Raw genomic sequence first — 13,859 nt, forward strand, 5'->3', positions numbered from 1 at the left:
GAAAGAACAAGGGTTTTGGTGAAGCTTTTTCCCCCTCCAAGTAATGCATTCAAATTAAACAAATGAAAAGTATAGAAATAGAAATAGCTTAGAAAATGAAGTCCCCAGATACAAATAGAGAGAATAGTGTTAGGGACCTTATTCCTAAAATGTTTTGCATTTCTCTAGTCCAGTTTACAACTGTGGGACTTCCCAGAAGGGAAATGTGAAATCACCCCTATTCTGAAGAAAATCTGGTATAAATGATATTTAATAGACAGAACCACATCAAAGTCTTCAGAGTTAGATAGGACCTAGTCAAATGGGCATTCAGTTTTGTTAATATATACGCTCACGATCTTCTGAAATTCAGCTCCCCATTGTTTGCATATTTAGTGCAAGCAGCACAGCATGTAAATTTACACCCCTTGAATGCCTAAACAGCAAACATGTTGAACTCAAAAAGTGAATTTGTAATGTTGTGGTGCCCTGTTAGCCAGAATCAGACACACACAAAGATAAAGACTGCACAACAGGCTTTAATCCACAAAGACTTCCACAGAACCAGGCTGGCTGTAGCTGCAGCAACTCTGAGTCAGGCCTCGGGAGGCCGGCACAGGCTTGTATCCCAGAGGGTGATTGACACCCGATCGGGTGGGGCTTGATCCCTTCAGGCCGACTGATTGACAGCCGGCCAGGTGTTGTCCTGTCCCCTTACGCTCCTGCAGGTACAGAGGTTTCCCCCTGCAGTAGGCCGGTGGTGTACCACCACAAATGTAGACCTGGATTTTTGTGGATATTTAATGTGAATAAGTTTGAATTTTAAAAAATGATCTTTGTGATCGATCTTTGTGAATTTTTTTCCCTCCTTTTTTCAGAAATGTTTTTGATATGGTGACTTATCAAAGCAGAAACTAAAAAAAAAATTAAGACATACGGAAATCTATTTTTGCTCTAAAAGCAGAATTTTTGAAGATGTTCTGTAGCCTCTTCTCAACTCGAGTTAGAAGACATAGAAAATATAGAAAATAGGTGTAGGAGTAGGCCATTTGGCCCTTCAAGCCTATACCGCCATTCATTTTGATCATGGCTGATCATCCACTCAGTACCCTGTTCCAGCTCTCTGTCCATACCCCCTGATCCCCCTAGTCACAAGTACTAAATCTAACTCTCTCTTAAATATAGCTATGGAACCAGCCTCAATCACTTCCTGTGGCAGAGAATTCCATAAAAACAGTTAATATATTAATGAAACCAGAAGGTATGGATGATCATCTCCACACTTGGTATTTTATAATTTCAAAATCTAATGTTTAGAAGGAAGTAATCCTTCCCACCCCCATCCACCCTGCCACAGGGCACAAGAGATGGATGATAAGTAGTGTGGCAGAGTTGCTGCTTCACAGTGCCAGACTCAGGATTAATCCTGACCTTGGGAGTTTGCACATGGTCCCTTTGAACTGTATAGGTTTCCTCTACATGTTCCAAATTCCTCCCACATCTTCCCACATTCTAAAGACACATGTTGGTCACTCTTAATTCTTTCTAGTGTTCAAAACTGGGAGAAGCAGATGAGAATGTGAGGAGAATAAGAAATAAAATGGGATGTTATGTAGCATTAGTCTAAATGGCTAGTCATGATTGGTGTAGACTTTTTAGACTCTATGATTAAAGCAAAATCACCACATTGTACAATGCTACAGAACAGATGTATGGTTAGTTGAAGTTAAACATATGAATTGGTAAACTTAAGCCAACACAGATGATTTCTGAGAACATCAACAGTTTCTCTGGGCTATTGACTGAAACCACGACTGTTCTGTGCTACACATTCCCAGTCACAAATTCAGAAGAACTCACACACAGAGTGAAACTAACCAGAGCAGAGTAGAAGTCTTAGATCAAAATGAAGCATCATTATTATCTGATAATATCACAGTAGCTACAGTATTGAATGCAGTGTTTCTTTCACAACTCATTAGCCACAAGAAATTCCCAGTGATTTAACCAGTTTTGAAGAGTTTAACCACGGGTTTACCAATCTCCTGCTCTGAGCCAATAGCAGGGTCCACATACTTACAAAGAAGTTTGATGACCTCACGTACCATGTGAGACAATTTTCCAATGAGCTAGTGACTAGCTGGAGATTCTTCAGGCACAGAGCTCTGGTTGAGCTGACACTCTCTCGGGCCTCACTTTGAACCACAGAACCACAAGTGTGGTGCAGCCTACATCTCAAGACTGCACCTGAACCTCTGTGGGTTTATTTTCTTTAAACCAAGATCCCCCTCCGCTGGATCTCTGCACATTAACGGTAAGCAGTACCACCCCCCCTCCCCCACTTTGTTGAGGGGTTTCTCAGCGATGCCACATTTCTGCTGTTGCATTCTTCATAATTGTTTCTTATTCTGAATGTCTGCATCTATCTCATGTTAAACTTGTGGCTGGGCATTCCTGTGGCAGTGTAAACCCAGATTCTTGGTTACAAATTCCTTTGGGATTTTTCTGTTTTCTCTTGGTTGTTCTAGTATAACGTTCTGAAAAGTGACAGCATAAGGACTGAGAGAATCATCTGGAACGGACCATGGCTTCCAACAGCATATTTGATTCTTTTACAACTTATCCACAGACCTTCTTGCGGGGTAAGTACACGCCTCTTTTGTCTTTCAAGGCAGGAAACCTCAGTGTACAAGAGTAATCTTTTTGAAGGTGTATCTCTAGTTCTAGTAAATTTGGTTCAATGTAGCTTTCCAATAAATGACTGATGAAAAGTTATACCACACTGAAGTGAGATGGAGCAGATCAAACCCCTGCATATTGCTTTCTGGTTCAGAAAATAAATGATTTCAACAGCTTGTTTAAGAGTGTAATTGTGCCTTACGGAGCTGCAGTTATGATCAACAGAACAACTACATCATAATTTCTCAATAATTTTCTTTCAAATAGGTGTAGAGCACAGGATGATGTCAGCACAAACCACGGAAATTAATTACTTTTATTTTGCAGTTGACTTTCCCTCTGGCCAAAGTTATTTCTTTGCAGGGAAGGTTCAACATTTTTCAAGGCAACTAGACTCTTACCACAACCAGACCCAACACCATGCACCATTCAATCCTGATATCTTCCAGGAATACCAAAGGAGTACTGCTTTCATAAATCAAAGTGAACCATTTCACTTTGCTGAATTGTCTGGAATACAATTTTAATATTGCTTTAGACTGGACAAGTTAAATTACAATTTTTCAAGTGATTTCCTGTAACAGACTGAAATTCTGATTTCAGGATTAATCAGTTAAACTGGAATTATTTTCTGATTTAATACAAGTTCAAAAAACTTGGTAAATTGCTTAATGTCCAAATACTCACTTTTATTTCATACATTGCTCAAAGCACACGAGCAGTTTCACTTCAATGTAACATATTAAAATTTGTCATTTTTGATATTATTTACGAAAAAATATGGAACCTTACTTTCTGCAGGTTCTCATTTCATAAAGGATTAATAAATTATAAATTTACTTAAAATGCAAGATGATCAAAAGTTATCGAAATATAAACTGTAGGCTGCTCCCAGGAAGGTCAAATAATATCTTCTGATTAATTGATCTTGTTTAGTTCAGTATATCTAATATCATTTTCTTTTTCAACAGAGATCTTACTGAGCTAACCTGCAATTCCTTATGTTGCTCATGATATTCTGCCAGTGGCATATATTAAGTTCACTTTAGTGAGTATTTTTACACTGTTGGTGAATGCAGTGTAGGAGATCTATTCCACCTATTTTTTGTTTAATTGAATTCCTTTATGCACAACTTGTACATTTGAGCATGCAATTAATTTATCCAGTCGGCTTGTGGCACAATCAAAATGCACACTTCATTCAACAAGTTGAGCAGGAGTCATTTCATCAGAATTCTGTAAATACCTTCATTTAGATATATTCCACTTTTTGTTATTCTTGAACATTTCTGCATTGTGAAAGGAAAACTACAAAGAGCTAATACATCAGTGGTTCTCAACCTTTTTCTTTCCACTCACATACCACTTTAACTATTCCCTATGCCATAAGTGCTCTGTGATTAGTAAGGGATTGCTTAAGGTGGTATGTGGGTGGAAAGAAACAGTTTGAAAACAACTGTTTTAATTGTATCGAATTGACTCGTTATCTGCACATTTTCATAACTCCAAAGTTTTTCTCAAGCAAAATATTTCAGTAACAATTGGTCCTAGAGCAGTGATTCTCAACCTTCCCTTCCCACTTACATACTACCTTCAGCAATCCCTTACTAATCACAGAGTACTGATGGCATAGGGATTGCTTTAAGTGGTATGTGAGTGGAAAGAAAAAGGTTGAGAACCATTGTAATACATGTATGGGCAAAGAACTATGGAAACATGAATGATTAGGGTAGACGGCACCTTCATACCATAGCTATAGAAGGCACTTCATGCTGTATAAATTAGATGGTGTTATATCTTAATGGCATTCACTTCATAAGTGCTTGAAAATCTATCTCTCTCTCAGACATTTTAGCTGAAATGTGAACCTTTATGTGAAAACTTGCTCAAGGCTTTGTTTCACAATATGATAGTATGTACATTCTTCCACATTTAATTCTGTCTAATACTTAAACAACAAAAACAAGGCAGTGATAAAGTTGTTGACAATAACCGTGGAAAAGCCTATCACCTCAATCACCCAACACTGCTGGCCAAATGAGGAAATAGTGCAGTGGTAGGCAGTGTTGGTAAGATCTGAAAAGGGAAATAGGGAAAAATAATGTGGTTATTTAAATATCTAAATCAGTTAATATTACAAAAATAATCTGAAAAATGCTTTGATTTCTTATTGAGTTAATGCTGGACCCTTATCTGTGATATAAATAAATTAGATGTGAATTTAGGAAGTATAATTAGTAAGCTGGCAGATGAAATGAAAGTTGTTGGTGCCATGGATAGTGAAGAAGGTTGCCTGAGGCTACTGCAAGTTAAGGGCAATTGAAAAATTGGGCAGAGCATTGGCAGAATGTGGTGGAACATGGTAATGCAGGAGGTGACCTCACTTGACTGTACAGGCTGTCCCGCCTCTAACACTGTACTGAAGAACAGAGAGACCTAGGGGTTCATCTATAGTCCCCTGAAAATGGCAGCATGGGTTGATAGGGCATTGAGGAAGGCATGTGGTTTACTTGTCTTTGTGGGTCAGGGCATAGATTTGGGATATTATATTGCAATTTTACCAAACTCTAGTTAGGCCACAGATGGGATATTCTGCATTATTCTGGATGCCTTACAATGGGAAGGATATGGAGAGAGCACAAAGGTGATTCACCAGAATGATCGCCTGAATTGAACAACTTTAGTTACAGCAAGAGATTTGGATAGCTGGGCATATTTTCAATGGAAGAAAGGAGATTGAGGGATGACCTGTCAGAAGTATATAGATTATGAAAGGCACAAATAGAGTAGAAAGTCAAGATCTTTCCCTCATAATAAGGGAATCAAAAACAAGAGGCCATAATGATGTGAGAGGAAGGAGTTTTAATGTGGAATCTGATGGGATGTGATTGAAAATACCCAGAAGCAAAGGGACCTGGGAGTCCATGTGCTTCGTGAAAATAAACTTGCAGGTTCAGATGGTGGTGAGGAAGCAAATGCAATGCTGGCATTCATTGGAATAGAATATAAGAGCAAGGATGTGATGCTGAGGCTCTGTAAAGCACTGGTGAGACCTCATATGGAGTACTGTGAGTAGTTTTGGATGAATTGATGTTGAAGAGGGTACAAAGGAGGTTCACTAGGATGATTCTGGGAATTAAAAGGTTATCGTTTGAGTAGCATTTGACAGCTCTTGGCCTGTGCTAGTTGGAATTTAAGAGAATGAAAGGAGTTCTCATTGAAGCATTTTGAATATTGAACAGCGTGGACAAAGTAGATGTTGAAAGGTTGTTTTCCATGGTGGGACCTAGGACAAGAAAACACAACTTAAGGATTGAAGGTCATCCATTTAGAACAGAAATGCGTAAGATTTTCTTCAGCCAGGGAGGTAAATCTGTGGAATTAGTTGCCATAGGTGGTTATGGAGGCCAGGTTATTGGGTGTTTTTAAGGAAGAGATTGATAGATTTTGATTAGCCAGGGCATCAAAGGTATAGGGAGAAGACCAGGCAGTGGAGCTGAGTGGAAAAATGGATCAGTTCATGATTAAATGGCAGGTCTGTGTCAATGGGCCGAATAGCCTATTTCTGCTCCTATGTCTTAGGGTAAGTTATCAGAGTTATGTAGAATGAGCTGCCAGAGAAGATGGTGGAAACAGATACAATTGCTATATTTAAGAGAAATGGATACTTAAATTGGCATGGCAGAGAAAGATGTAGCTTGAATATGGACAAATGGGATTAGTGTAGATCAGCAGTAAAATCAGAATGGAGTTGTCAGGGCCGATTGTGTCCTGTAAACACCATGACTCTATTGAATACTTACAACAAAAGGGGGTTTTTAAGCAATCCTGGCAAAAATGGAATTCAATTGTTTGGTAGGATTTACAGGAGCTTAATTTCCAATAGATGATACAACCTTTTCTGTTCAGTTTCCAGAGACTTGCTGTCTCTTGTATTCCTTCATCTCCATTACTAACAGTGTATGGCTTGCCTGGTAATGGGCACCCTATCAAAAGAATATTTATTTAAACTAAAACTTTTGGCCACCACCAAGGTGTTCTGAACATAGAACAAAAATCTAATATGCCTCTCTTCCATTCAAACAGCTTATCCCAGAAAGATGCACAGTGAAATTTAATGAAAGTCCTTAAAATTGGATGGTTAATGAAGTTTTAGCTGACATTTGTTTTAAATGTATTGCGCAGCTCAGTGGAAATTGTAACTAAATATCACAGAGCAACTCAATAAACATCTTCTTGGATGTAAGCATTTAAATTGGCGGGGAAGGGGGGTCCGCTTCATGAAGAACAGTCAAGCTTCTAATGTGGCCTGCAGGCCCAGTGTTCTTTTCTTTCTTTTTCAATCTCTTTTTATTGGTTTATATAATAAATACAGTGCAATGCCCAGTGTTCTTAATTAAAGCCAACCTTTGCCAAAATAAGTTACAGAACATTTAAGAGAAAAAAAGTGTACTCACTTTCAAAACCTCCTGTTTTTCCTCTAATCCAAATGTGTGTTTTGAGGAAGGTTTCAGAATATTCATTAAATTCCAATTGGCAAAACAATTTCAATTTGCTAAACACTTGGATTATTCATCACAGCTGTTGAGCAATTCAAAACCCAGAACATCTCCATTTTAACAATGTACATGATTTTTAAAAAATAGACATAAACATAATGAGATTATTCTTTCAATGTACATTCAGGATGTGAAAATGTGCAAAATAATCGTTCTTTGCCCTTTTTCCATGTGGTGGAAGATTGCATGAAGTTACAGTGGATAATATTGGTGTAGAGTCCTCTTTGGTGTTCCAGATATGTGCCTGCATTAACCCAAGCAAAGCAACAGTTTTCAAGGTCTTTCCACTGATGTAAGACCCCACCAACTAAATTCTGGAGGGATGAATCCCAAGAATGCCTTCAAATATGGTGCTTGAATAAATCTATCCTCAATTAAGGCAGGCATTTAATTAATTATATTAGGTTGAGTGAAACATGATAGGCTGCAGATGCTGAGATTGTGGTAAACACACTGAAATGCTGGAGGAACTCGGCCGGTCTCTTCAGCATCTATAGGAGACAAAGATCTATTGCTGACATTTCAGGGCTGAGCCCTTCTTCAAGGAAAAATCAGGAAAGCCAGATCTATCAGAAAGTCTCAGAATTCAAACAATGGGGGAAGAATCAAGACCAATAAAATGTGTTAATTGGATATGATAAGGGACTAGGTAGAATTTATCATGTCTGTGTGAAAGGAGACAGGGAATGGAGCAATGCCTTTACAGCACCATGCTCTCTGTAAGGAGTTTGTGCATTCTCCCAGTGTGGGTTTCCCTAGGGGCTCTGTTTTCCTCCCACAGTTCAAAAATGTTCCAGTTATGTAGGTTTATGGGGTATAAATTGGGCGGTACGGACTTGTGGACTTAAATGGCTGCTACTGTGCTGTATGTCTAAATTTTTTAAAAAACAAACAGAGTTTCATCACATCACATACTCCATTGCAGATACACCTCTTTTTGTAAAAAGAGTCCACCCCCCCCTGAGGGAAGCTGACGTGTGACAATAGGCATTATATAAATTGATATTTCACTTCCTTGCAATTACTATGAAGTCAAAAAACTTTTCATATTGTAGCCAGAGCATTGTAAAGGGTGGATGCTGGGGGCTTCATGAAGGAGGGAGTGGCGAGCTTAATATTTTCTCCTATGTCGTACATTTTCTCAGGAATCTAAGCTTAAAACCCAAGAACTTTCATAGAGACTTTGGTCTTCCAGAGCTTCATCAGTTTTTGCAAGCAAACTGAAATGTTAAAACATACAGAAGGAATTGTTTAATACAGTGTTTTCTGAACAGATATTTTCAGTTGACTGCTGCCCGATACCTTTATGGACCAAATCAGCCAATTCTATAGTCCCACCATAGGACTTGGAAGCTTGAGGACCATGAGTAAGATAATAATGAGAAGGAAAGTGGTGAGGATGGGGGAGGGGGCACACTCATCACTTCCTAGGCAAATATTAAGCATTTGTTCAGCAAAACATTCTCTATTCCTGTCTGATCAAAATCACCTTGCATCAAGGCTTGCCTCCAGCAGATGTTGACTGGACACCTTCACTAAATCCCTCCAAATGAAGGAGCATCTCACCTCCACCTCCATTAAGAGCTGGAAGCTGAAATACTTAGTTGCTTATCAGACTCATTTCAACATGCAGGAGAATGCACTATTGAACAGTTGCCCTTTCAGAAGTTCAGGATGTCTTTAAATCCCAACTAGGCCTTGACATTTCCAAAAGCATGACTGGGCAGTCTGGTCATCTGCCTGCTCAATATTGATGAGGGAGGGAAGTATTACAACTCAAGAATGACTAAGGGTCAAGCCCAAGATGAGGTCACAAAACCAATTCAATGCCCAAACATGAGGGGAAGCCGAGATCTTCCCACGGAATGTCCAACATCTCTGATTCACTCTGAACAAACAGCTTCATTTTTAGAGTTGTGCACAGTTACATTTTTACCCATTGTGGTGACTGAATCCTGTATTACTTTTAAAAAAAAATCATGACACACTGGGTTCATCCCATGGGTCAGCAAATTCATCCAGTATGATTATTCTCACTGGGCTGAAAGCAATTAACTCGGTCTGAGCAGAAGGTTGAAAATGGGGTCTCCCTACTTTGCATAATTTCAAAACTGTGAATAGCAGAACCACAGACCCTGAAAATGCTTGTGCCTGAACGTAAGCCTGTGTTGAGCTCGTCAGTCTCACAGGATGATCTCAATTTCTCCTTCACATGAAAATTGATATGAAAAAAAACTAAGATTACAATGAGCCATACCATTAGATTCTGAAAGCAACCTTGCAAAACAAACTTCATCCTCACTAATAAAGAAATAGGATGGCTATAGTTACTTGAGCCATTTACATTTACCTCCCTTCAATTGAAATGTTAGAGAATAACAAGAAAGTGAAAATTTCCACCAGAAAATGAAACAAATTCTCCACCAAATTTGTTGAAATTAAAGCAGAAGAGTTTGTTTTAGCATAGATAATACTTCAATGTCGAGACATTCTGAGTCACATTGGCAAGCTTTGGAATAATTGGGCATGTCGTCAGTAAGGAGATGACAAAGGGGAAATAGGAATAACCTAAGTAAAGTTGTAAAAGTTTTAACACATAATTGGCTTAGTGCTTTGATATATCGATGTATATAACTGGCAGATATTTATGTAACAAGCTGACAGATAACTTCAATTAACAAATTAATTTCACATTCAGGTCATCATTTGAGATTGCCTATCTACCAATCCAATGGCTGATCATTCAATTGATGTTATACTCTGTGACCAGTATACTATATGAAACTTGATGTGTAATTGGTAGATACAGAAGGTCTGAGAAGTATATGGTGGTACTCAATTATTTTGCTGAACTTTAACTGCTGACCTTTCCTTCCTTCTGACATTAATGCCTTACCATGACAGCTGGATGTACAGTGAAAAATGCAGATTCTGGCAAAACATTTAAAGTTAAAATGGCAAAGTTGCAACGTGTAGTGTTTAGAAGGCATACCACTTTAAATCACATGCCAAGATAACTTCTGTAAGAATATATTTTCCTCACAGAAATCTAGTCACTATGTTTCATTAACTAAGCAATTATGAACCAAATGATTCCCTCTGATCAGCCACTTAAGTGTCTTGTCGTAGAAACTCGCCTCATCATGGGTTTTACAAATGATAACCTCTTCTTCCAGGTCACCACAGAGTTCCTCTTGTTTCCCTTAGTTCAGGGGAGACACTCTAGCCAGTCATTTCCTCTTGTAAGGACCACAAGGGTTTTCAACAGGCTGAACTTAGAACTCACAACTCATCTTCAAAATGACGTTTGCCAAAGCTTCTAAAAGCCACTGCAGAAATTCTCTCTCTCTCTCACTCTTTCTCTCTCACACACACACACTCTCTTAGAGAAAGCCTATTTAGTCTTTTCTCTCTCTCTCGACTTCCAAAACCACATGCCCCCTCTTAGAACAGCAAACTGCAGATTGCCGGCACTGGAATCATTTTCTGCCTGGACATCTGTTGCTTTCAAAACAATAATCCATTTACTCCACAGCATCAGTCCAATTAACACCTTCAAAGTTTCTGTAAAGTCACAGTAGACGTGAAGTCTCTCTTTCAGCAAAGCTTTCACATTTTAAATGAAATGTCTTGTGAAATTTTACTGTCTTTTTGTGGTAACCTACACACTAACCCCCCCTCCCCCCACAATCTATCTCTTTTAAAGACATATTAATATATCTTCTCTCTCTCTTTGGCTTGGCTTCGCGGATGAAGATTTATGGAGGGGTAAATGTCCACGTCAGCTGCAGGCTCGTTTGTGGCTGACAAGTCCGATGCGGGACAGGCAGGCACGGTGGCAGCGGTTGCAGGGGAAAATTGGTGGGTTGGGATTGGGTGTTGGGTTTTTCCTCCTTTGTCTTTTGTCAGTGAGGTGGGCTCTGTGGTCTTCTTCCAAGGAGGTTGCTGCCCGCCGAACTGTGAGGCGCCAAGATACACGGCTTGAGGCGATATCAGCCCACTGGCGGTGGTCAATGTGGCAGGCATCAAGAGATTTCTTTAGGCACTCCTTGTACCTCTTCTTTGGTGCACCTCTGTCATGGTGGCTATAAAATATAATATACCCTGTAACAGTCCATTCCCACATTGCACAAAAATTAGTGCTGTGATTGATAAGAACCTAAGAAATAGGAACAGGAGTAGGCTATTCAGCCTGTCGTGCCTGCTCTGCCGTTCTCCTCGTACCTTTTCTCCATATCCCTTAATTCCCCAACTTTGTTAAAATTTATCCAACCTTCTTTGAAATATATTTACTGAGGTAGCCTCAACTGGTTCAATGGGCAGCGAATTCCACAGATTCACCACCTTCTGGGAAAAGCAATTCCTCCTCATCTCTGTCCTAATTCTATTACCTTGGATGTCCCGTGGTTCTAGTCTTCTCCCACCAATGGAAACAACTTACCTACCTCTATATTATCTATGGATTTCACAATTTTATACATTTCTATAATATCCCCTCTCATTCTTCTAAATTCAAGTGAGTACAGATCCAGATCACTCAATCTCTCTCCATAGGCTAACCTCCTTCATCTCTGGAATCAACCTGGTGAGCCTGCACTGGGCCATCTCCAAAGACCTGTACATCCTTCCTGAAGAATTGCATGCAGTACTCCAGATGCAGCCTCACCAAAAGTTGGTCCAATTGCAGCATAAACTCCCAGCTCCTAAATTCAATCCCTCTAGCAATGAAGGTCAATATTCCATTTGCCTTCTTGATAGCCTACTGCATGTGCAAATCAATCTTTTGTAATTCTTGCAGAAGAACTTCCAAATACTTCAGCACAGCAAAATGCTGCAATCACTTGGCATTTAAATAATAATTTGATCTTCCATTTTTACTTCCAAAGTGGATAACCTCACATTTACCAACATTGTTCTCCATTTTCCAGATCCTTGCCCACTCATTTAACCTATCCAAATTTCTATATCCTCTGCACAATTTGCTTGAAAATTCTGTTCTTCTTACTTGAGGAAGGATGTATGGGCCTTGGAGGCAGCCCATGCAAGTTGATTCCAGGGATGAGTGGGTTAGCCTATGAGGAGAGATTGAGTGGTTGGAGTTGTACTTGCTTGAATTTAGAAGAATGAGAGGGGATATTATAGAAACATATAAAATTGTGTTCCCCTCTATCTATCATTATATCCTCAAAGAATTCTAGTGAGTTTGTTAATCAAGCCCTGCCTTTACTGAATCCATGCTGCATCTACTTGATGGATCAATTTAACTCCAGATACCTCAATATTTCTTCTTTAATGATAGCTTCAAGCATTTTCCCCACTACAGATGTTAAACAAACTGGCCTGTAGTTCCCGGCCTTCTGTCTACATCTTTTTTTGAATAGAAGTCTGATATTTGTCGCCTCCCAATCTGCTGGGACCTGCCCAGAGTCCAGAGATATTGCTAAATAATCACCAAAGCCTCGACTATAACTTCTGCCATTTCTTTCAGTGCCCTGAGATGGATTCCATCAGGACTTATCTATCTTTAGACCCACAAATTTGCATAATCCTACCTCTTTAGTGATAGCTCTTGCATCTAAATCCTCACTTCCCATCACATCCGTAACATCTTTCTTTGGCATGGCAGATGTGTCCTCCAACGTGAAGTCTGGCACACAATAGTCATTCAAAGCCTCAGCCATTTCTTCATTATCCAATATCAATTCCCCCTTCTCATCCTTCAGGGCCAACCTTCACTTTAGCCACATTTTTCTGTTTTATATAATTATAAGCACTTTTACAGTCTGTTTTTCTATTTTTTTTGTTTTTTTATTTTTTGTTTTTCTATTTTCTGTTTTTCTATTTATGCTAATCTTCTTTTATAATCTACCTTCCCTCTTTTCATTGCTTGCTTCATGGTTCTTCGTTTCTTTTTAAAGTTTTCACAATCATTTAGTTTCCCTCTACTCTTGATGACTTTGTATGCATGGCCTTTCAGAAACATAGAAATATAGAAGATAGGAGCAGGAGTAGGTCATTCGACCCTTCGAGCTTGCTTCGCCATTCAATGAGATCATGGCTGATCTTAAAGTTCAGTACCCCGTCCCCACCTTCTCTCCGTAACCCCTAATTCCTAATTCCCTAATTCCCTAATTTAGTTTGATGCCTTCTTTATTTCCTTAGTTATCAAAGGCTGGCTGCCCCTGCCCTTACTGACCTTGTTTATAACTGGAATATACTTTTGTTGAGCAGCATGAAAAACCTCTTTGATAATAAAGAGGCTAATGTTAAACAACAGAATGATATTGATCAACTAATAAACTGAGCCGAGCAATGGCAGATAGAATTTAATCCTGACAATCATGAAGTGAGGCTTTTTGGGAGCCAAATAAATGAGGGAAATATACCATAAAATGTAGACCTTAAGGAGTATCAAGGTGTGATGATGTAATGGGTGGGGAGGGGGGGGGTATTATACTGACTGCTTGCTATTGGCTATGGCTGTAGAGATACTCCACCCTACTGGAGCTGCTTTCCCACTGGCCAGTTTAGTGGTGGTTATAAACTGTTAATAAAAGCCCAGTATTAATATAACACTTGTCTGGCCCATGTCTATGGCATATCAATTTTATTAACAGACTATAAGCTAGCCAGTGGGAAAGC

General features: G+C 39.2%; 1 long non-coding RNA gene across 1 annotated transcript in view; it reads left to right on the plus strand.

The window, feature by feature from the left end:
• Positions 1–2,146: 2,146 nt before the first annotated feature.
• Positions 2,147–13,859, plus strand: part of LOC138741922 (uncharacterized) — a 36,876-nt gene continuing 25,163 nt past the window's right edge. The window contains exons 1-2 of the long non-coding RNA XR_011343887.1: positions 2,147–2,293; positions 2,508–2,621. This is a non-coding gene — a long non-coding RNA (uncharacterized lncRNA). The remainder of the gene's footprint in view (positions 2,294–2,507; positions 2,622–13,859) is intronic.

This window comes from Narcine bancroftii, chromosome 8 (genome assembly GCF_036971445.1).
Source record: "Narcine bancroftii isolate sNarBan1 chromosome 8, sNarBan1.hap1, whole genome shotgun sequence".
In the NCBI taxonomy this organism is placed as follows: domain Eukaryota; kingdom Metazoa; phylum Chordata; class Chondrichthyes; order Torpediniformes; family Narcinidae; genus Narcine; species Narcine bancroftii.